The following is a 21,949-nucleotide window of genomic DNA, read 5'->3' as shown; positions in this document are numbered from 1 at the left end:
AGGCTGTGGTTGCTGCTGCACGCAATGTTGATGGTGAACAGATCAAAACACTGACAGAATCCATGGATGGCAGGCTTTTGAGTGTCCTTGCAAAGACAGGTGGCTATATTGGTCCCTGATTTGTTTTTGTTTTGTTTTTGAATGTCAGAAATGTATATTTGTGAATGTGGAGATGTTATATTGGTTTCACTAGTAAAAATAAATAATTGAAATGGGTATATATGTCCAAAGACATGCAGCTTGTGGGGATAGGTTAATTGGATAATACAAATTGCCACTAGGTGTGAATGTGCGAGTGAATCTGAGTGTGAATGGTTGTCTGTCCCTATGTGTTGGCCCTGCGACAGACTGGCGACCTGTCCAGGGTGTACCCCGCCTCTCGCCTAGACAACAGAACTCAACATTTGTACGTCATATAACTGTGACTACACAACTGTTTGACTATCCAAAGATTTACCAATCTAAATGTAGGTAATTCATTAGTGACTGCTGTTCAGTCTGATGATGATGATGCAATGTGGCCACCATATTGGTCAGATGGAGCCACGCCTCCTAAACCATGTGTGTCTGGAGTGTGTGATGTAGTAAGTTTGTGGCTGGGTGGGGTGACTTTTACATGCCATTCAGTGGAAGCCCATTGTTTCATAATCTGTTCATGTTAACATGGATGGTTTATGAGAAGGTTTTTCCATGTAATCTTTTTTCAGACATTTAAAGCAGTTGAAACAATTGATATTCTGATGATGCCTGATCGCTTTCCACAGATTCAAGAACTCCAATCCTGAGATATGTTTTCCTGCCACTGATTCTGCTTTTGGAGAACATTGCCCTTCATTTCTACTATAAGGTACATCAGAGTAAATAAAAGCATGTATGAAACTGAGTAGTAGCTGAGAAATGTAGGAACAGTAACATGCATTGTGTATCGTCTCTCCAGGTCATCAAAAAGCAGAAATCAGACAAAAAGGAGAACGATGAGACGGATGTTTCCAGAGCTGAAGAAGTGGAGGCCGAGGAGGAAGCAGTCCAAGAGATAGAATAGAATCATAGAAACAAACACACAAGTCTAAACTTTTGTTGGAATTTAGATTAAAGTTGTTTAAATACTGTTTAATTATATTTATGTTTTAAATGTCTGACACATTACTGCAGCGGCTCTATTTAACCTGCCTTTCCTCTCCAGTATAAACTCTTAATAGCGTGACTGTGACTTAAGTTTGAAAATAATCCTTCATCCTCATCATCCAATAAACCTGACACAGGACCTGAGAGACGCAATTGACTCTGCAGTTGATCCATCTACTGTTTGATCAGATGAAGTGGTCCCAGTGGAAGAGTGTCATGGTCTTGGGTCATGGACTCAGAGGTTTGAGTTTTAGGACTTAGAATTCTTGTTTATGTTTACTTTTATTTTTCTTTGTTTCTCCTCCAGTATTTTAAAAAGTACAGATTACCTCTTCTTCTCTGAATTTTTGGTATTTTCCTTTTGAATTTATGGACTTTGATTTGTAGACCTTCAGCCACTTGGAATAAAGCTAGTTTTCAGTTTAATCTGTTGCCTGTTTCTGCTCATGTATTTGGGTTATTTTCCATGCAAAGTATGAGAGTGGGAAGCTGTCAAGAAGCACTTCTTAAGGAAGGGAAACAGGGAGGAAATGCTGCCAAATTACACAAGAACTGGACTGAGAATCAGAGACAACTGATGTTGGGGTTAGGGTATATTGCAACAATATATTGGAAGAGAACAGTGTGGTGGCCCACCAGAGGGCTCCACTCACACCCAGGTCGGGAGGAGGGGTTCTGCTGGTTTTTGGCGCAATGTGTCCAGTTGTAGTTTGGAGATGAATAAAGTCAGAATGGAGAGTTACAGCTCCTGTGTTGCCTGTACCATATCTCCACAACAGAACAAAAGGAAGTAAAAAAAAGTGGTTTGTGCTTTGAATCATTCATCAAGAAGCCTGACGAAGTAAGTTGAAGAAAATTGCCTAAGAGAATTCAGTTTCACATGGAAACATTTCTCCCACTAAAAATGTTACGTCCGGATGAACAGAATCAAACTTCGGAGATTTACTTACCTTGATGACTGAGCATGCATCAAGACATCTTTTGTCGTACTTCCTGTGTTTTCCTGCTGCACTCTGAGCTCTCACTGCTACTGCTGTAAAATGGCAAAGCTGCGACCCCTGCTGTTCATGATCAGCACTGACAACAAGACTGTAGAGAATTTTCATTAGCAGTTTTATTTCCTATTAGTACATTATTTAACAAGGTAATAAAAGAAAAAGTATTTAAAGTTTATTAATTTTATGACTGCTCATCACTGCTTTTCCTACCTCACAAAGTTCAGGGTTCACCTGCTGGGCTGGGGTCGTTATTCACTCAGATTTAACTCTGGGTTATTGGCTAACTTAGCATTAGCATGCTGTCTGTGCTGAATCTTCCAAAGAGTCAAAGTTGTGTTAGCAGCACAGTGCAGTTGTTTCTGTCCTGGGTCCAGTTTCCACTTTAACATCACGCCCTTGGCCTTTTGTGTAATAAAATATAAATAAAATGTCCATGTCCACGCTGTAGACTGTGCCATTATTATTCCAAGGAACTGAATTACTGCAAACCAGTTCTCTACGAGAACCATTTCTCTTCAGAAAAGAAGAAAGTAAACATGAGAAGACTGTCAACAGCTGTCTGAGCTGTTTAAGAGTCATACGTAGGACCATCAGTGACTTCATGCGAAATCCACACTGACTGCTTCATCAGCCCAGGACTTTTACATTTTTACATGATGTTATGTATAATTTATACCCATTATGCCAAGATTTGGGCAGTGTTGTTGACAAAAGGTGAATTGTATGATTGTTAATTACATAGCTTTTGGACCTTGGGTCAAATATAACTTCAGCAGGTGGAAGAGCATCTGCTACGAAATATTCACATTATCACCAAAGTGTGAACTGTGACAGGAAAATTCAATCATTGCTGTAAAAGAGACACAGGAACAGGGAGAAAATACAAACAGCTCAGAGAAATCCAACAGCTGCTAAATGGTTTGAACCAGTAACCATCTGTGAGGAAACACCACAAACCACTGAACCATCCAGAACAATCCTGTATTTTTTTTCACCCACTGTATTTAAACCAAAATAGAAAAGATGTGTTGTTGCTTTTTGAATCATTTGTAATCATGAAATGAGGGACCTGAACAAATACACAGGGAGTTCTCCCAGCCATAAGCTTCAGGTCAAAATGTTGAACCAGCATAAATATTATGCCACCCATGGTGACTCTTACATTTTATGTTTCAAACACTGGTTACAATGTAACAGATAAAATGCTTATTCAGTAAAAGGACTAGATGTTGCAATGCCTGATAATGCATTGCTTTAAATGGAGAAAATCTTGAGGGATGGCTGTTATGTGGAAAGGCAGCCCAGAAATTTACCAGTGGCACACATCATTATTCCTCAACTTTCGGTCTTTTACCCACGCTAATCTGCCATTTTTTCCCCTTAGTTAGGTTTAGAGATTAGAGGTCTGATCTAGCTTATATTAAAATTTGGGACACATCGTCAGTAGTGAACCTTGGATTCATCGGGTGTTTTGGCCATTATCACTAGACACCCTCATCCATGGAGGCCCTGCCAGGGTTGATCAGGCCCCAGAGTGTGTCACTGGTTTGTGTTAAATTGTTATTTCTCTTCTTCTTTCTTCTGTTTAGTTTTCTACAGTTTTCTTCTATCTATTCACTGCAACTGAGAAATCATACTTACCTCTTTAACATTTATGGAGCCTCATTTCTTCAAAGGGACAGCTGTACGCTCTACCTCCCCACTGCCTCCCAGAAAAGGGAAGAAGAGCAGAGGGGAGAAGAGCGAAAATTTTTCTTTCCTTTTCTTTCATTCCTCCTTTTGGTTTCACTACCATGAGGTTAACCGCACAGTCCCCAGGAGGCCCTGAGACAGCTGTATCAAGCAACCAGCAAAATTTCTAATGTTATGTTTTACCCTTCGACGCCCCTGTTGAGACACGCCCACCACGAGTTGCTCAATCTTAGCTGACTGCCTTAGCTGCCCAAGTGATGTCAGCTCTTTTTAGCTATAACCAGTGACTGGTCCTCTCAGCAGCGTTAGCTAATTCTCTTATAGCCTGCCATTGCGCCTGTCCTCTGATCCCAATCTCTCTAAGCAGTTTTGCTGTTGTACTGGCAACAAAGCCCCTGTGTTGGCAGAGGTATGAAAATGCGCAGGAAAATCTGACGTGCATGGCAAACTTCACCGACGACATTTAGGGAGGAATAAACACACATCAGCCTTCGGCCATTTTGATGAAACGCATACGCCCCCTAGAGCAAGCTAACTTTATTAACAGCCACACAAATGTAAACCACACATCAAACATAAATGAACCATTTGACTGTCTCCATAATTGAGAGCATTTTCTCTTCTTATGTCAACACCCCCACTTGCTCTCATATTATGATGCTCTTAAGTAAACAACAAACAAAAGGTTTCTTCCTCAGTACTGTATACATGTCCATATACCATGTTAATGCCCAAACATAAACTTCTCAAACTTGAACAACTTAACTTTTGTTGCAGGTTTTGTCATTACATCTGCAACCATTTCTTCTGTTGAATCTTTCAAGTATTTTTTCCACATATTGTTTTTGTGACATTTTTTACACAGTTATCACTCTGGTCAAAATCTATACCAATGAAATGTCTCAGTTTACCCAAATCCTTCATTTTGAATTTTTCTGCAAGCATTTTCTTCACAACAGTTAGTTCACTTTCATCACTAGCAGCAATGATCAGGTCATCTACCCATACAATCAGAATCACCTTCTTATTTTCTGTCATTTTTGTGTAAACACAATGGTCAGCGGGATTCTGCACAAAGTTGTTCTCACTCAGATATTCATGCAACAACTTGTTCCAATTTCGGCCTGATTGTTTTAGCCCATAGAGCGACTTTTTCAACTTGCACACTAGTTTTTCATTTGTGTCGGACTTTTCCTCATAGCCCTCAGGTTGTTCCATGAATACCTCACAATCTATTGGTGCGTGAAGATAGGCAGCTTTAACATCCATCTGATGTAAAAGCATGTTTTCTTGTGCTGCCTTTTGCATCAACAGTCTGATACTAGTCAGGTTAGCAGTAGGGGAAAATGTTTCTTCATAATCCACACCTATCCTCTGACCATATCCTTTAGCAACATAACGTGCCTTGTACTTCTCAGATCCATCAACATTGTTTTTGACTGCGTACACCCATCTACTCCCCACTGTCTTCTTACCCTCAGGCAAAGTGGTTAAGGTAAATGTGTGGTGGACCACTGGAGGGCTCCACTCACACCCAGTTCTCAGGAAGTGTTGTTGCTGTGTTTTGGACGGAAAGTGTTCAGTTCTGTGGTGATGAGTAATAAACGAGCAGTGTTTATCGAGAGCTCTCGTGTCGTCTGTGTTTACCTCCACATTGGTGACCCCTGACTCGAACATGCTGCAGTCCGATGGTGGCACCGACTCCGCTCTAGATGCATCAGCAGCCGCCAGACCTTTGCCTCCGGCTGCAGCTACGTTTGCTGTGGCGCTCGAGCTGCCGGACTTTTGGCTTCACGATCCCCCGTCGTGGTTCGTGCACGTGGAGGCTCAGTTCGCCCTTCGTGGCATCTCGGCTGACGACACGAAATATCACCATGTGGTGGCTTCTCTCCACCCGCTAGCCACCCGTCGTGCGTTGACTCTCCTCCGGGACCCACCCACCCGAGGGAAGTACGCCGCCCTTAAGGAGCTGCTCCTTCGGCGCTATGCCCTCTCCGACGCAGAGCGAGCCGAGAAGCTCCTCTCCGGCCTGGGTGGTGGTACGGCTCTCGAACTGATGGAGCACATGCTATCTTTTCTCGGACCGGACGACGGGGGATTCCTCTTCACCCACATCTTCCTCTGACAGCTGCCGGCGGCCATGAGAGCCGGCCTCGCCAACTCTCCGCTTCTGGGCACGAAGGATTATCGCTTCCTGGCTGAGGACGCGGATCGTATTCTCCTGGCGCGCTGCTGCCTGCCGCCTTGCGCTTTTCCGACCCTGGGACATGGACCCCACCACCCCACTGTTTGTTTTCATGGTCGGGATTTCCAATGGACCTTTGTTGTTGCCGCTAGCTCTGTACCTATTTTGGGCGCCGATTTTCTTTGTGCCCACGGACTGCTGGTCGATGTCGCTAACAGACGCTTAATCGATGCACTGTCTTTTTCTTTAATACCCTGTTTCACTCGCGCCATCGAGCCCCTGAATTGGCCTAATTTAGTGACTTCAGGGAATGTTTTTCAGCGTTTGCTCTTGGAGCTCCCTTCACTGACTGTTCCTAATTTCTCGAACACAGCAACGAAGCACGGGGTTGAACATTATATTCCGACAGTCGGTCCCCCGGTGTTTGCACACGCGCGCCGCCTCGACCCCGCGAAACTGTCCGTCGCTCGGGAAGAGTTTGCCGTAATGGAGCACCTCGGCATAGTGCGGCGCTCGAACAGTGCCTGGGCTACACATGGTGCCCAAGTCAGATGGTCGGTGGGGGGCGTGTGGCAATTTTTGCCATTTGAATAATGTCACGGAGAACGGCCGTTACCCCATTCCCCACATCCAGGATTTTTCCGCCCACCTCGCCGGCACCTCAATTTTTTCTAAAATTGACTTGGTGTGGGGGTATCACCAGGTTCCCGTGTGCGCCGAAGATGTCCCCAAAACTGCTGTTATTACCCCTTTCGGCCTGTTTAAATTTTTGCGCATGCCGTTCGGCCTGAAAGGCGCCGCCCAGACTTTTCAGCGGTTGATGGACTCTGTTTTGCGCGGGCTGCCTTTCATCTTCGTGTACCTTGACGATATATAGGTGGCCAGCTGCTCTGAGAGTCAGCACACGTCCCATCTGCATCAGGATTTCCAGCGCTTGCCGGCACACGGCCTGATCGTCAACCCCTCCAAGTGCCAGTTCGGCTTGCCGGTTCTGGATTTCTTGGGCCACTGCATTTCCGCTGACGGTGTGGTTCCGTTGCCAGACAAGGTCCGGGCCGTTTCGGCTTTTCCGCGTCCTGCGTCTGTTAAAGCGCTGCAGGAGTTCTTGGGGATAGTCAATTTCTACAACCGCTTTCTCCCCAGAGCTGCGCACCTGCTGCAGCCTCTCTATGCTGCCTTAAAGGGTAAAACAGCTAAGGACCCGATTGATTGGCTCCCTGAACGCATCCAGGCATTTTCTCGGGCCAAGACCACGCCGCCCTGCTGGCCCACCCGTTTCCGTCGGCGGAGATTGCGTTGACCTCTGACGCGTCGGACATGGCAGTGGGCGCAGTGTTAGAACAGCGGGTCTCCGGTGTCTGGCAACCGCTCGCTTTTTTTAGTCGCACGCTTAGGGACAGTAAGCGCAAATATAGCGTTTTTGACAGGGAATTGCTGGCCCTACACTTCGCGACATGGCATTTTCGTTTTTTTCTCGAGGGTCGGAGCTTCACCGCGTACGTCAATCATAAACCTTTGACATTCGCAATGTCCAAGGTCTCTGATCCGTGGAACGGGCGGCAGCAGCGCCAGTTGGCAGCCATTTCCGAGTTCACAACTGACATTCAGCACGTGGCTGGTAAGTCCAACTGCGTGGCTGACTGTCTATACCGCGTGCTGGTTTCTCCCATTTATGTTGGCATAGACTTTGAGGCTATGGCCGCTGACCAACAGGCTGACCCGGACGTCCTTGCCCTTCGGTCTGCGCAAACGGGCCTTGTACTGGAGGACAGACCCGTGTGGAACGGCGGGCCTAGCCTGCTTTGCGATGTTTCCACCAGCCGTCCACGCCCTGTAGTTCCCCTTTCGTGGCGTCATCGCGTTTTCGACTCCGTACACGCCCTCTCTCATCCAGGCATCCGGGCCTCGGTCAAGCTGGTCAGCTCTAGGTTCGTTTGGCCGGGCTTTCGTAAATCGGTGAAAGACTGGGCAGCCGCGTGCATCCCATGCCAACGTGCTAAGATCCATAGGCACACACAGGCGCCCCTCGAATCCTTCCGCGTTCCAGGGAGGCGTTTTGATCATGTGCATGTGGATCTGGTTGGTCCTCTGCCGCAGTCACAAGGTTTCACGCAACTTTTGATTGTAGTGGACCGCACAACCCGCTGGCCTGAGGCAGTGCCTCTGACGTCCACTACTGCAGCAGCAGTGGCCAGGGCATTTTTGTCAACGTGGGTTTCGCGTTTCGGTCTCCCCGCCGACATCACCTCAGACAGGGGCCCCCAGTTCGTTTCCGAGCTTTGGTCTGCCATGGCTGACGGCCTGGGGGTCAAGGTCCACCGAACCACTGCGTACCACCCACAGGCCAACGGGATGTGCGAACGTTTCCACCGGTCGCTTAAGGCCGCGTTCCGTGCTTCTCTCACAGATGGCAACTGGGTTGACCGCCTTCCATGGGTTTTACTGGGGTTGCGCTGCGCGGTTAAAGAAGACCTTGGGGTTTCCCCAGCTGAACTTGTCCTTGGTCAGCCCCTCCGGGTCCCCGGGGGAATTCTTGCCTGAGAGCCCACCCCCGTGCTTCGCTCCCTCTGTGCTGTCTCTCCGTCCCCCAAGAGACTCGTTTTCTCTTCATGGCTCAGTGCACCATTGTGTACCCGACACCTTTGTTCCGAGGTCGTTGGACTCTTCGCAGTTTGTTTTTGTCAGGCATGACGCTCATAGGCCTCTGCTGCGTCCACTGTATGACGGCTGCTTTCGGGTTATTCAACCGGGCCGGAAGCATTTCCTTTTGGATTTTGGGGGTTGGCAGGAGGCTTTTTCTATTGACAGACTTAAACCAGCACATGTGCTTCTGGATGACCAGGCCCCCCGCCGTGGCCGCCTGCCTTCCACTGGACTGGACAACCCTGCTTCTTCCTCTGGGAGCGCCCCCCACCTGGCGGGGCCCGAGCTATCTTCAGTTTTTCCTGACCGCCCATGCCAGCCTGGCCCTCAGGCTCGTTTCCCCTCCGCCAGCTCTCCACCTCCCCGGTTCAGCCGTTCTGGACGTTTAATTAAAGCAAGGGTTCTGGACTAGGGGATGACCCTACTGGGTGTTCGGGGTGGGGTGGGGGGGGGGGGGGGGCATGTGTGGTGGACCACTGGAGGGCTCCACTCACACCCAGTTCTCAGGAAGTGTTGTTGCTGTGTTTTGGACGGAAAGTGTTCAGTTCTGTGGTGATGAGTAATAAACGAGCAGTGTTTATCGAGAGCTCTCGTGTCGTCTGTGTTTACCTCCACAAATGTGTCATTTTCACTTAGTGATTGCATCTCTTCATCCATTGCACTGACCCATTTCTCTGAGTTAGATGAAGTTATTGCTTCCTTGAATGTTTGGGGAATGTTACACATTGCTCTGTAACAATAATCCATGTTTGTGAGTACTTGATCACAATCCTCCTTATCAGTAACATATTCACTTAAATACCCAGGCCTCTTTCTCACTCTGGAAGGATACCTTGCAGCCTCGCAGTCGAGTTCATTCTCTTGTGACTGGCTGATCATCTCAGACATCTCAGACTGGGATCTGTTCCTGAGTATCTGTGTGTTCTGTACTCACATCAGTCTGTTCTCTGGTCTTGGTGAACCTGTTTGGTGTCTCAAAGTCACCCTCATCATCTGGCACCTTGTCAGTCTGTGTTTGTCTCTCTACTCTTGTTTTAGTCTCAAACTTCACCAGTCTATGCTTCTGTACTTTCCCACTGTCTGGGTAGTAGACCATAGACCATATAAGCTGGACTGTTCTTGTCATATCCAACAAAAATTCCTTTCTCACACCTTGAGTCTAGTTTTCTCTTGTTCTTCCTGTAGGCATAACACACTGACCGAAATGTCTGCATCCTGGAAAGGTTTGGCCTTCTTCCTGTCAGCATTAAATATGGTGTCTGTTCTGTGCGTCTGTTAAAACATCTATTCCTCACTACAGCTGCTGTTTGCACTGCGTAAGTCCACAACTCTTTAGGTAACCGTTTCTCTATTAACATACACCTGGCCATATCAAAAAGAGTGCGCCAATTGCATTCTGCAGTACCATTTTGGTGTGGTGAGTATGGTGCTGAGGTCTCATGCCTGATTCCATTTTTGCTAAGGAGTGCCTGATACTCATTTCCCATAAACTCTGTTCCATTGTCAGACCTGATACATTTAACTTGCCCATACGGGGTTGTATCAGCCAGAAATTTCTGTGTTGCTTTTGCTGTGTCACTCTTATTTTTCAGAAAATACAATAACACTGCACTGGAATAGTCATCAGTGAATGATAGTGCAAATCTATATCCATCTCTGGACTCTGGGTCTACTGGACCAGCTAGATCTGTGTGTACCAGCTCTAAGGTGGTTTTGGCTCGTGCATCAGGGTCCCTGTTTCTAGTTTGAACAAACTTTCCCTGTGTGCACACTTCACAATGCAAGACAGATTTATCTGTTTTTCCTTTGATTGCCATACCATCAACAACACCCTGTAATTTCTGAATGTCATCATAATTACAGTGACCAAGAATTTCATGCCATGTTTGCATGTCATAGCAACCCTTACACTGGTCTTTACCTTCAGTGTTTACTGTTTGCAGGTAGTACAGTCTGTTGTACTCATATATTGGGAACCTTGTACCGTCTTTATGTCGCAAGGTGTCTTTTCCTTGCTTGTTGCAAGTTGCTCCATTTGAGGTAGCTGCTTTCACAGAGAAGATGTCTTGTGGATACGATGGGATGTACAGTGCCTGTTTCAAGGTCGTTTTGTGGCACTGCCCCCTGCTGTCCATCAAGCAAAACTCTGCCTCCCCTCTTTGGTCTGCAACTCCAGTGCACTTAATGCCATCAGCCAACTCTACGTAGTGTGACTTGGGCTGGAAACTGTCGTCGAATCTCCTGAACTTCGTTATATCTGTAACAATATGCGAAGTTGCCCCTGTGTCCACCATCAGACCCTTTTTGTTGATGCCATGCTCTGACTGTAACGCTGCATCCTCGCTGCTTACCCGTAATGCGTAGTCTTTGCTACCCGACTCCTCGGAAACGTGCGTTGTCTTGCCGCCGTTTCCGTCTGCATGTTGAGTCCCGATAGATGGTGCTTTTACACTCGCTACACCACTGCTTGCGCTAACACGTCCTGGCTTTGTATCCCTTTAGTCCGCATCTGAAACACACTATGTCTGCGTTGCCGGCCCCATGGTCATTCGATTTTTCAAACGTGGGATTGTCGCTCAGTCGTGCACGTGCTTTCATGATGTTGTCATCTGACGCTGCGGGGCGCATTTTCTCTGTGTCTTCAAAGCTTCGCAGCTTAGTTTTAAATTCAGCAAAAGCCACTTCAACTTCACTTTGTGTGACATGAATAGCAAACGGTTTGAATGATTCTGGCAGTCCCTTCAAAACCATTGCTACCAATAGCCCATCACTCAATGTTTCACCAGCATTCCTCAGGGCTGTGATTATTGTCTCTGCTCGTATCACATACTCAGTCACACTCTCACTGCTGGACTTTTGGAGCGAAGTGAGTTCTGTGTACAGGCTAATTATACGAGGCTTTCCTTTACCTGCATAATAGTTTCTTAGAATCCCCAGCGCCGTCCGTCCATCATCCGCTGCTTCTCGCATAACAAGAGACAAACTTTTGTCATCCAGAAACTGGATCAGCTCCGCGTAGGCCTCTGCATTCTTTGCTCTGTCTTCTTCTCCCTCCGCGTCAGTAGGCTGCTCCAAAATAATGTCTCTTAAACCTTGCAAACGAAGGTGGCCCAAAAATTTCGTCTCCCATAGTTCGTAATTCTTTTCGTCTCCATCAAAAACTAGCCGAGCCCAACGGCTATTTGACTCAGCGGCTCGTCGGCTCATGGCGCTAGCATGGTATGCTAATCCTCACTGAGTGCGCAGTACGTCGCGGCGTTTCTCTCGGTGGCAAAACCACATGGACTCTTTCGGAAAACTTCTTAGCTTCCTGGGCCCATAACCTGTTGGCAGAGGTATGAAAATGCGCAGGAAAATCTGACGTGCATGGCAAACCGATGACATTTAGGGAGGAATAAACACACATCAGCCTTCGGCCATTTTGATGAAACGCATACGCCCCCTAGAGCGAGCTAACTTTATTAACAGCCACACAAATGTAAACTACACATCAAACATAAATGAACCATTTGACTGTCTCCATAATTGAGAGCATTTTCTCTTCTTATGTCAACACCCTGCACCCCACGTCCACCTGGAGCACCTTGATCTTCCAGCCTCGGCTGCCAAGTTGGCATACCGCAGCTTCTTATGGTCAAAAGCTGCAACCTCAATTGCTTCCTCCCATAGTACCGTCAGCTCAATGACGTACGCAAGTTTTTGGGAGTTAGACCAAAGGACGAGGTCTGGTCGCAGAGTAGTTGTTACGATCTCTGTGGGAAAAATTAGCCTCTGCTCCAAGTCCACTTACATCTGCCAATCCCTGGCACCCTTCAGCTGGCCCAGGTCTGGGATTGAGGGGCTTGTCCTCGGCTTATCTCCCAGCATCAGACAAATGCTGATGAAAACTGACGCTCCTCTTGGTTCGTGAAAGGTTGAACATTAATGGATTTTCTTTTGCACTCAACTTTCTCAGCTAGACACCCGAGAACCTGGTTGTGTCTCCATCTGTATCTGCCCTGGGTAAGGCTAGTTCTACAACCAACCAAGACGTACTTGAGTGTGGCTGCTCTTCGCAGCTTAGTAAGTTGTTGCTTTATTTCCTCCTGCAGGACAGTAAGTCCCTCCCTTTCTGTCTCACAGGCCCTCCTCCACTGTTTCCTCAGTTGTCTTCTCTCTTTCACTAATCGGTCAATTTCCCACTGTCTCCTGGACTTTAACTGGTTTAAAGGGTTGTTCTGCTGTCTCTGACTGTTGTTCTTTACCCCAAACCGCTCAGCCCCATAACTGTAGATGATGGTTCCCAGGTTCTCCAACTTCCTTTCAGCTGGAACCTTTTGTTGATCTAGTATAAGAGCCAGTTCCGAGTCAATGGTTTCCCACTCTCTTTTACACAGGGAGCTCTTCCAGCCATAAGCTTCAGGTCAAAATGTTGAACCAGCATAAATTTTATGCCACCCACGGTGACTCTTACATTTTATGTGTCAAACACTGGTTAAACTGTAACAGATAAAATGCTTGCATGTAGTTGTTGATTAAATTCAACAAAATCTGTCATTATATGGAAAAAAGAAGCTACGTAGAATTTTTTTTTAGTATGTAGGTCAGCATAAGTGAATTTTGGTTGGTCAATGAATGCTGAACATCCTTATAACTGTTCCTGTGACAGTTAAAATAAAGTTGTTAGTTTTATATGTTTCTGTAATAGATTCATGTTTAATTCAGTTCATTTATTTGTTTTTATTTTGGGTTAAAAATCTCTTGGATAAGATAATAAAAAGTATAGCATTGATTAAAAAACTTGTCTGAAATATGGGATTACAAAATAAGGATTTGTTAAAGTTGTAAAGTGCTGTAAAGTTTGTTTGAGGTAGACTTTGTAATGGTCACATGACCAGAGTTTGGCTGAGAGCACAACCATGGCATTTTGGGTCAGAACTAACATGGGGACAGAGCTAGAGATGCGGCTACAGCCACAACATTTAATGTTATTCTGCATGCGGTTCAAGAGGTGCACACGGCAATGGTTTTCATGTATATTGTTTATGTAATGTTGTATACATGTTCTACATTGGTAATAAGAGGACATTTTCAGTAATATCCATTACATTGCATTTTTCCTGTTCTGCAAGCTCAAGACTGTTTATGGACACTAACATAAGAGACTTTGATAAGATCAAACATATTTACGTGATAAACTTTGTGTTTTCTTCAGTTTTCTCATGTGTCTGAAAAAAATAAGAGAGAGAGAGAGAGAGAGAGAGAGGAATAAACTTCCAAAGACATCAGTATGATGCATGGCCATTGTTTGTTGGACCCCTGTAGTTACCATCCTCATTAAATATAAACAGTTGAAGAAAGTTTCACAATTTAAAAAAATATTTCAACAAATATCATGTATACAATTATGTTGTTTTAATTACTTTCTAGATCACATTTAGCATTCATCCTAAGTTCACAAAGCACATATGCACACTTCCTCCACCAGATGTCAACGTGAAACATAAGTTCATTACAATTTTTAACGCTTGCAGAAATGAATCTTCATTCTTTTGCAGAAAGTTTGACTAAATCTGAAAATAACCTTTTATGAAATATAGATAGTAAAGTTGTCACTGGTTCATTTGTTACTGAACTAATCAAAGCACAGGCTGATCTTTGTCTAACAATTACCCAGAAAATATTCATAAAAATGTCTGAACTCAAATTGAAGTATGGTATGTCTTTAATATCACATGGCATCATCATCATGGCCTTCCTCACTGTTTCTGATACACATTTGGGTGTGACGCTCTTTTAAACACCCCCTGGTCCTAAACTATTGCGGATAAAATGAAATAAATATCAAATTAAATGATAAATAGAAATATTTACAGCATGAGTTCCTTACTAAGTTGGTAGGTTGTCACGGCAGAGCTGTGCTTGCATAAATATGTAATTGAGTAAGATTGTAAATTCTTATCAGACATTTGATAAGACTGGTTTCAGACACCAATTTTTAGCTGTCATCAACAAGCATCACTGAGGCTGGAACAAACTGTCAGCGGTTAAAACCTCTGAGGAAGGTATGAAATGTTTACTTCCTCTTCATGTGCTTTACCCTCGTATTATATCTCTTTATCTCTGTTGATGCAAATTCTGAGCCCATGGATTTCTGTTCAGTCAAACAAAGAGGAAAAATATAGTATTTTGTAGGTTACATTCAAATGTTTTATTTGTGAATACGCTGTTTGGGAAAACTAATTTTCTGTTTGGGACTGGCAGAGAAAAAGAGAAACAGATGCTCCTGAGGTACTTGGCTTAGAAAGAAGCTTTAAATAAGCTGCACATTTGCATGGTTCAGATTAAAGTGTTTTCAGTGTGGGAAAATACTTGATGTACTGAGCTACACCACACACTGAGGTTTCTGTGGTTATTTTGCAGCTGAGTGCCAGAAATATCAATCAGAGGATCTAATGTCTTCTAATCTGTGTAACTGTGGTTTAACAGCAACATCACATCAGTTTGAGACTGCAGGTGGAACAAATACCTGCAGCCTTCAGACGACTGCAGAGACCTGCAACTATTAAGAAGTAACCTTCACGTTAGCTTTCTAACTTTTGTGGATTACAGAACTGGTAAGAATAATGAATTAATTTTTATTCCATCTGCCTCAGTAAAATGAATCTTCAAATATCAGCTTCATTTGTCATGGTCATCCATATTACAAAACCTTTTTAAAGTTAAAAAAAACATACTGTACAGATAAGTCGTCCATGTACAAGTTTAGGAAACATATGAAACATTTGCTGTGTAAAAAAAACTCATTTTATTTGAGCAATTTCTGAATTCTAGATGTGTAAGAACAGTTTATGAACACATTAGTATTTTGCGGTCAGGAGTTTAAGCAGGTTGTAGCTGCAGCTGTTTTCATGGATTTTCATAGATTTTGGGTAGACCACAGACTGAGCTTTTCTGTCACTGATGATTCATTTTACACAGAACACATTTTGAGTCTCAGCCATGTGGACACAACAGAGAAACTTCTTCTATTTGACCATCGGTGAGATGAACTTTACATCAATGAATTATTTTCTTTCTTTGCTATACTAACGATGGGCATAACTTTGTGCTGAACATTGGGGAAGGGGGGGGGGGGGGTCGTCAAGATCTATGAAGCAGAACTATGTAGCTGAAATGACTAAAGAAAATGAACAGCCTATTTATGCAAGATAGTTCATAATTTTATTTGGGGGGGGGGGGGGGGGGGGGTGTATTGGCTGGGTCCCTACCCCCTCTGGAAATCAGTGTTCAGTTCCTTAAAGGTTTTCTGTTATTTATTGCATCCAAATTAGAAACAAGAACAGTTCATTATGTCAGCATAATAAGTTATATTTTCTTTTCTACAGTCTCGTATCTGTTTGCATCTTCAGCATCTGCAGGTCAGTCATTTTTTCTGTGAACAGCATCAGACTCACAAATGTTTTGCCAACCACCAGATAAAACAGTTTTGCTACATTAAATTACATTAAATCCACGTTTTCCCTCTTTTGTTCTTTTGATACATGCAATGCTTTATTTTTATCTATTCTTTTATTAGATTAGATCTTTTATTAGTTTCTTTGAATAAGTGAATGAATTGTTTAAAATATAAACCAACAGTACTAATGAACATTTGAAAATAAGAAACTTTGTTTGGATCAGAACTCGAAAAAAACGAACTCTGCACTATTCGTTGCACAGCAGCAGTGTGTGACCATATTATTCCGTATTATTATCGTTTTTATGTACATATAAATATTTTTTACTTAGCATGAAAATCAAATATAAAAAACATTTAATGAAAACTTAAACTTACTACAATAACTCTTTTCAGGATTATCCATGTCAACTGGAAAAGTAAAATGTAAAACAATTGCAGCACATTTATTTGGTTTATAATATTAGGCCATATTTATCTGTTTGCAAGTCATTTAGCTCCTATTTTAGCACCATCACATTGCACAATAATGACTGCCCTGTATTTTTACAAGCTTCTATCATGAATCATGTTTTAATATTAATTCGTTGACGTCGGAAATTGAAAAAGTAAATAAGCAACAAGGAATATTAATGTCGATGATGGAGCAAATCAAAGAACTAAAAGATCTGGTCAAGGAGAAAGATAAGACAATCCATTTTTTGGAAAGGAAGGTGGACGACCTAGAACAGCAGGCTCGACTCGAGGAAATGGTCATTACAGGTCTGGAAACTAAACACAGAACATATGCGAGAGTTACCGAATCTGGGACTGGTGCAAAACGAGGAGAGGACGTGCCCCCGATGGAGGAGCTACAATCGTTGGAACGGCAGGTTGTGGAATTCTTTTCGAGTAAAAATCTTCCCCTGCATAGTAACAATATATCTGCATGCTATACTCTTCCTAGAAGGCACAAAAATGCTCCTCCAGCAATTGTAGTGAGATTTGTTAATCGAAAACACAAAGTAGAATTGCTGAGACGGTCCAGCCTTTTGAAAGGAAGTGGAGTATATCTGAATGAACATCTTACAAAAAGAAATGCAGATATTGCAAGACAAGCTCGTATTTTACGGAAGGAGAAAAAGATTCAAGCAACCTGGACCAGGAATTGCAAAGTGATGATTAAACTGAATGGAACACCAGAAGAAGCCAAGGTTGTAACGATTAAGGAACTTGAGGAATTGGACAATTATACGTGATAATATGATTAAGATAGACAAATGGTTGCGACCAATTATGGCTATAACTAGTTTATTTTTGGCAAGGTCAAATGCTACTTCGGGAGGAAAAGGACAAAAGGAAATTGTAAAATTGGATATGGAAGATAACAAGATCAACGGACTTTAAAATATGTTGATAAATGAATGTGAGATTGCTTAGGATCTTTTCTTTCCTTTTTCAGTTTTTTTTCTCCTTCTTTTCTCTTTTTTGTTTCCTTCTCTTTCTTATGAGGTAATAGATAGCGCTAGAATAATTTATGCATTATGTTTGACGACACAGATTATAAATCATATGATTTTGAAGTAGGTATTGACCCTGAAAGGAATGTGCTTAATACAATTAATGTCACATGTGATTATTTTACAGAGGAGCAATTCAGGGATAAGGTTGATATAGCCAATACATTTTCTTTAATTCATATTAACTGCAGAAGTCTTTATAGAAGTTTTGCTTCGATTGAAGATTTTCTGTATAGTCTGAGAGGCAAGTTTCAAATAATTGCTCTGTCTGAAACATGGTTAGATGAGAATAAGGGTTGTAATTTTTGTATTGAAGGATACGATTTGTACTTTGTGAATAGAATTAAGACAAAGGCAGGAGGGGTGGCACTTTTCGTTAATTGTGATTTGAAATGTAAAAAAGTTGAATGTATGTCTGTTGTTATGGATGATTTAATGGAGTCTGTGACAGTAGAATTGGATATAGAAAAGAGAAGTAATATAATTGTAACGTGTATATATAGGAAACCGGGATCACAGATTGAGTTATTTACAGAAGCAGTAGAAAATTTATTGAGTAAGGTTAAGGGAAATAAGACTGTATGTTTGTGGGGTGATTATAATATTGATCTTTGTAAAGTGACAAATGATAAGGCTTCGTCAGATTTTTTTGAATTATTATATGGTAAAGGATTTTATCCTTTAATTATAAAGCCGAGTAGAATAACGGATAAATCAGAAACACTAATTGATCATATTTTTATTAATAGTTTGGAGAATAATATTGAAAGTGGCCTCATCATAAATGATATAAGCGATCATCTACCAGTCTTTTTTATTTTCGATTTAAATATGAAAAGAAAGAAAGAAGCTAGTTTTGTGAGTTATAGAAGGTTAAGAAATGATGAAGCAATTAATAGGTTTAGACAAGATCTTATGGAAACTGACTGGAAGGAGGTTTATGTTAATGAGGTCAACATTGCATACGGAGTATTTCTAAATATATATTTGGCCTTGTATGATAAACATTGTCCATTGATATCATTTAAGCATAAGAAAAAGAATATAAATATGAAACCTTGGATAACTAAGGGTCTTGCAAATGCGTGTAAAAAGAAAAATAATTTATATAGGGAGTATATAATATATAGAACTAAAAATGCGGAAATGAAATATAAACTATATAAAAATAAGTTGGTATTAATATTGAGGAAAGCTAAGAAAGATTACTATAATAAAGTTTTTCAGGAAAATAAAAATAATATTAAGGGCATTTGGAATATTTTTAAAGAGGTATTGGGTAATAAGAACACACCCATAGTTCGGCCTAATTATTTTATTAATAATAATCAAGTTGTTAAAGATAAGACCGAAGTAGCAAACGAATTCAATTCTTTTTTTGTAAATGTTGGACCTACTTTAGCAAATCTAATCAGGAAAAATGATGATCCAGGAGATGAGGAAGCCTGGATAGGTGATAATAGAATGGTTAATTCCATATTCTTAGCCGATACTACCATAAAAGAAATAGTAGCAATCGTAAAAAATTGTAAAAATAAAAAATCTACTGATTGTGAAGGTATAGACATGGTCATAATTAAAAAGACAATAGATTGTATAAGTACTCCTCTTTGTTATATTTTTAATCTTTCGCTACAGTCAGGAGTATTCCCTGACAGAATGAAAGTGGCAAAAGTAATACCATTATATAAATCAGGAGATAAGCATAGTTTTAACAATTATAGGCCAGTGTCTCTTTTATCACAGTTTTCAAAATTGCTAGAAAAACTCTTTGCACAAAGACTTGATAGTTTTATTGAAAAATATCAACTAATACATGAAAACCAATTTGGATTTCGTAAAAATAGGTCAACGGCATTAGCGTTGTTGACTTTTATTGAAGATATTTCATCTGCAACACATAATAATAAATACACAGTGGGAGTATTTGTTGATTTAAAAAAAGCTTTTGATACGATACAACATTCTATTTTGATTTCTAAATTGTATAACCATGGAGTGAGAGGAGTAGCATTGAATTGGTTAATGAGTTATTTAGAGAATAGGTTGCAATATGTTTATTATTTTGGCAATACTTCTGAAAGACTGAAGATTGTATGTGGTGTTCCTCAAGGTTCTATTTTGGGACCTAAACTCTTTAATTTATATATTAATGATATTTGTGACGTATCTAAAAGGTTAAATTCGATTTTATTTGCAGATGACACAAATTTTTATTGCTCTGGAGAGAATTTGAAAGACTTGGTTGAAATTATGACTTCTGAGATGTTAAGAATAAAAAAATGGTTTGATGTAAATAAATTATCTTTGAATCTGACAAAAACGAAATATATGATATTTGGCAATCGTGTAAAGGAGGATAAAGTCATTATGTTTATAGAGGAAGAATTGATTGAAAGAGTTACTGAATTTCGTTTTTTGGGTGTAATAGTGGATGAGAATTTGACATGGAAATCTCATATTGAACATATTAGAAAGAAAATGGTCAAAAGTATTTATATTTTGGGTAGTATAAGAGATTTATTAAATTATAAAACAATGCGTATTTTATATTTTTCTTTGTTTTTTTCATATATCAACTATTGTGTTGAAGTTTGGGGGAATACATATGAGAATACCATAAAACCTTTAAACCTATTACAGAAGAAAGTTATACGAATAATTCATAATGTTAAATATAGAGAACATACAAACAAATTATTTATAGAATCAAAATTATTAAAATTAGGAGATTTAGTGAAATTACGGACATTATTAATTATGTTTAAGGCTAAAAATAATATTTTGCCTTTTAAGTTACAAAGAGTATTTTTGATGTGTTCAAGGGGAGAAGAGAATAGAAGGAAATTTTATTTTAAACATCAGTTAGCCAGGACTACACAAAGATTAATGAGCACAACGGTTAGGGGTATAAGACTGTGGAATTCACTTCATTATAATTTAAAGAATTGTATAAATTTACAATGTTTTAAAAAGTGTTATATGTTTAAAACGATAACTCAGTATGAAGAATGCGAATGAATGTGATGTTGGTTTGGGATTCGACCGGAGAGAAATGTCAATATTAGTTTGTTCCTGATTTTTGGTGCCCATCGGTGATATAAGTTCGATGGTAGATAGGGGGCAGGGTTTAATAAGAATATTTTCTTCTTCCTGCTCCTTTTCACACATGGTTGTTGTGTTTTGTTGACAGAAGATGTGGTTGTTTTGTTTGATTTGTAGTACCAAGTGTGAAATAAATAAAAATGAAATGAAATGAAATGAAATGAAATAGTGTTGAAATTAAACTTATTGCTACATTTCAGAGAGCATCTTATTTTGAAGGTTTCAGGCAATGCAGTCAACAGTTATTCAATCTCTTTTTACATTGAGTTAAAAATCACATTTTTAATAAATCAAGGATTTTGAAATAATTAAGTTTTAAAATAGTTTCTGTAACATTTAGATTATGTTGCCAGTAATTTAGTTTTCTTTTTAAAGCTCAAAGACATTTTTCTTCGTGAAATATGAATGCTGCACACTGCGGCTGTTTTATATTTTTTTGTTATATTTTTTCTATTTTTTTTTATTGTCTTCTTTTTTTTCTTTTTCTAAGTGAATTTGCTTATTTATCACATTTTTGCCACATGCATTAGTTGTGGGTTTCAGTTATCAATTTCAGATTAAAATCGATTTTAGCTTGAATAATGCGATATCGATTCATTAAATCCTGAATTGATTATTAAATATATATATATATGTATTTTGCAAGAAACACCAGAATCTCAGATTAAAGCTTTCATTCCAACAACCAACAAACAGCTAAAACAACAATTGAGAGCAGGTTAACGATTCCACGCAAAGACCTAAACACAAAGCGTGGACCCGACACATCAGAATCTGACATGACGTAACATGTCAGCTTTCTCACCTGTCAGCACTTGCATGGACATGCGGTCGGGGCTGAAAGACGACTGTGCCAAACTGTGCCACCTAATTAGCTTGGAAAGAAAAGTGACTGGAAGGTTCCTGAAGATGTTCTGCCTCTCAATCGAGAAGCTTTTTCTGTTCTATGACCAAATAATGGAGAGTCCCAGGTGTTTAAGTTCTTGTGGGAGTTGTCCCTTAAGAGTCTTGAAGAAGTGAAGAGTGAGACCACATCAAGTTTCATCTGGATTCTTTGGATCCAGTGTAAGTTTCTGGACCTTTCCATTGGTGTCAGATTACAGCTCAGCATTCAATACCATCGTTCCCTCGAAGCTGGACAGGAAACTGCAGGATCTAGGACTGAGCAGCTCCCTCTGCAGCTGGATCCTTAGCTTCCTGTCTGACAGACGCCAAGTGGTCAGACTGGGCAGCATCACCTCATCCCCCGTCACACTGAACAGTG

Source organism: Astatotilapia calliptera, chromosome 18 (genome assembly GCF_900246225.1).
Source record: "Astatotilapia calliptera chromosome 18, fAstCal1.2, whole genome shotgun sequence".
Classification (NCBI taxonomy): domain Eukaryota; kingdom Metazoa; phylum Chordata; class Actinopteri; order Cichliformes; family Cichlidae; genus Astatotilapia; species Astatotilapia calliptera.
This window is presented reverse-complemented; position numbering follows the sequence as displayed.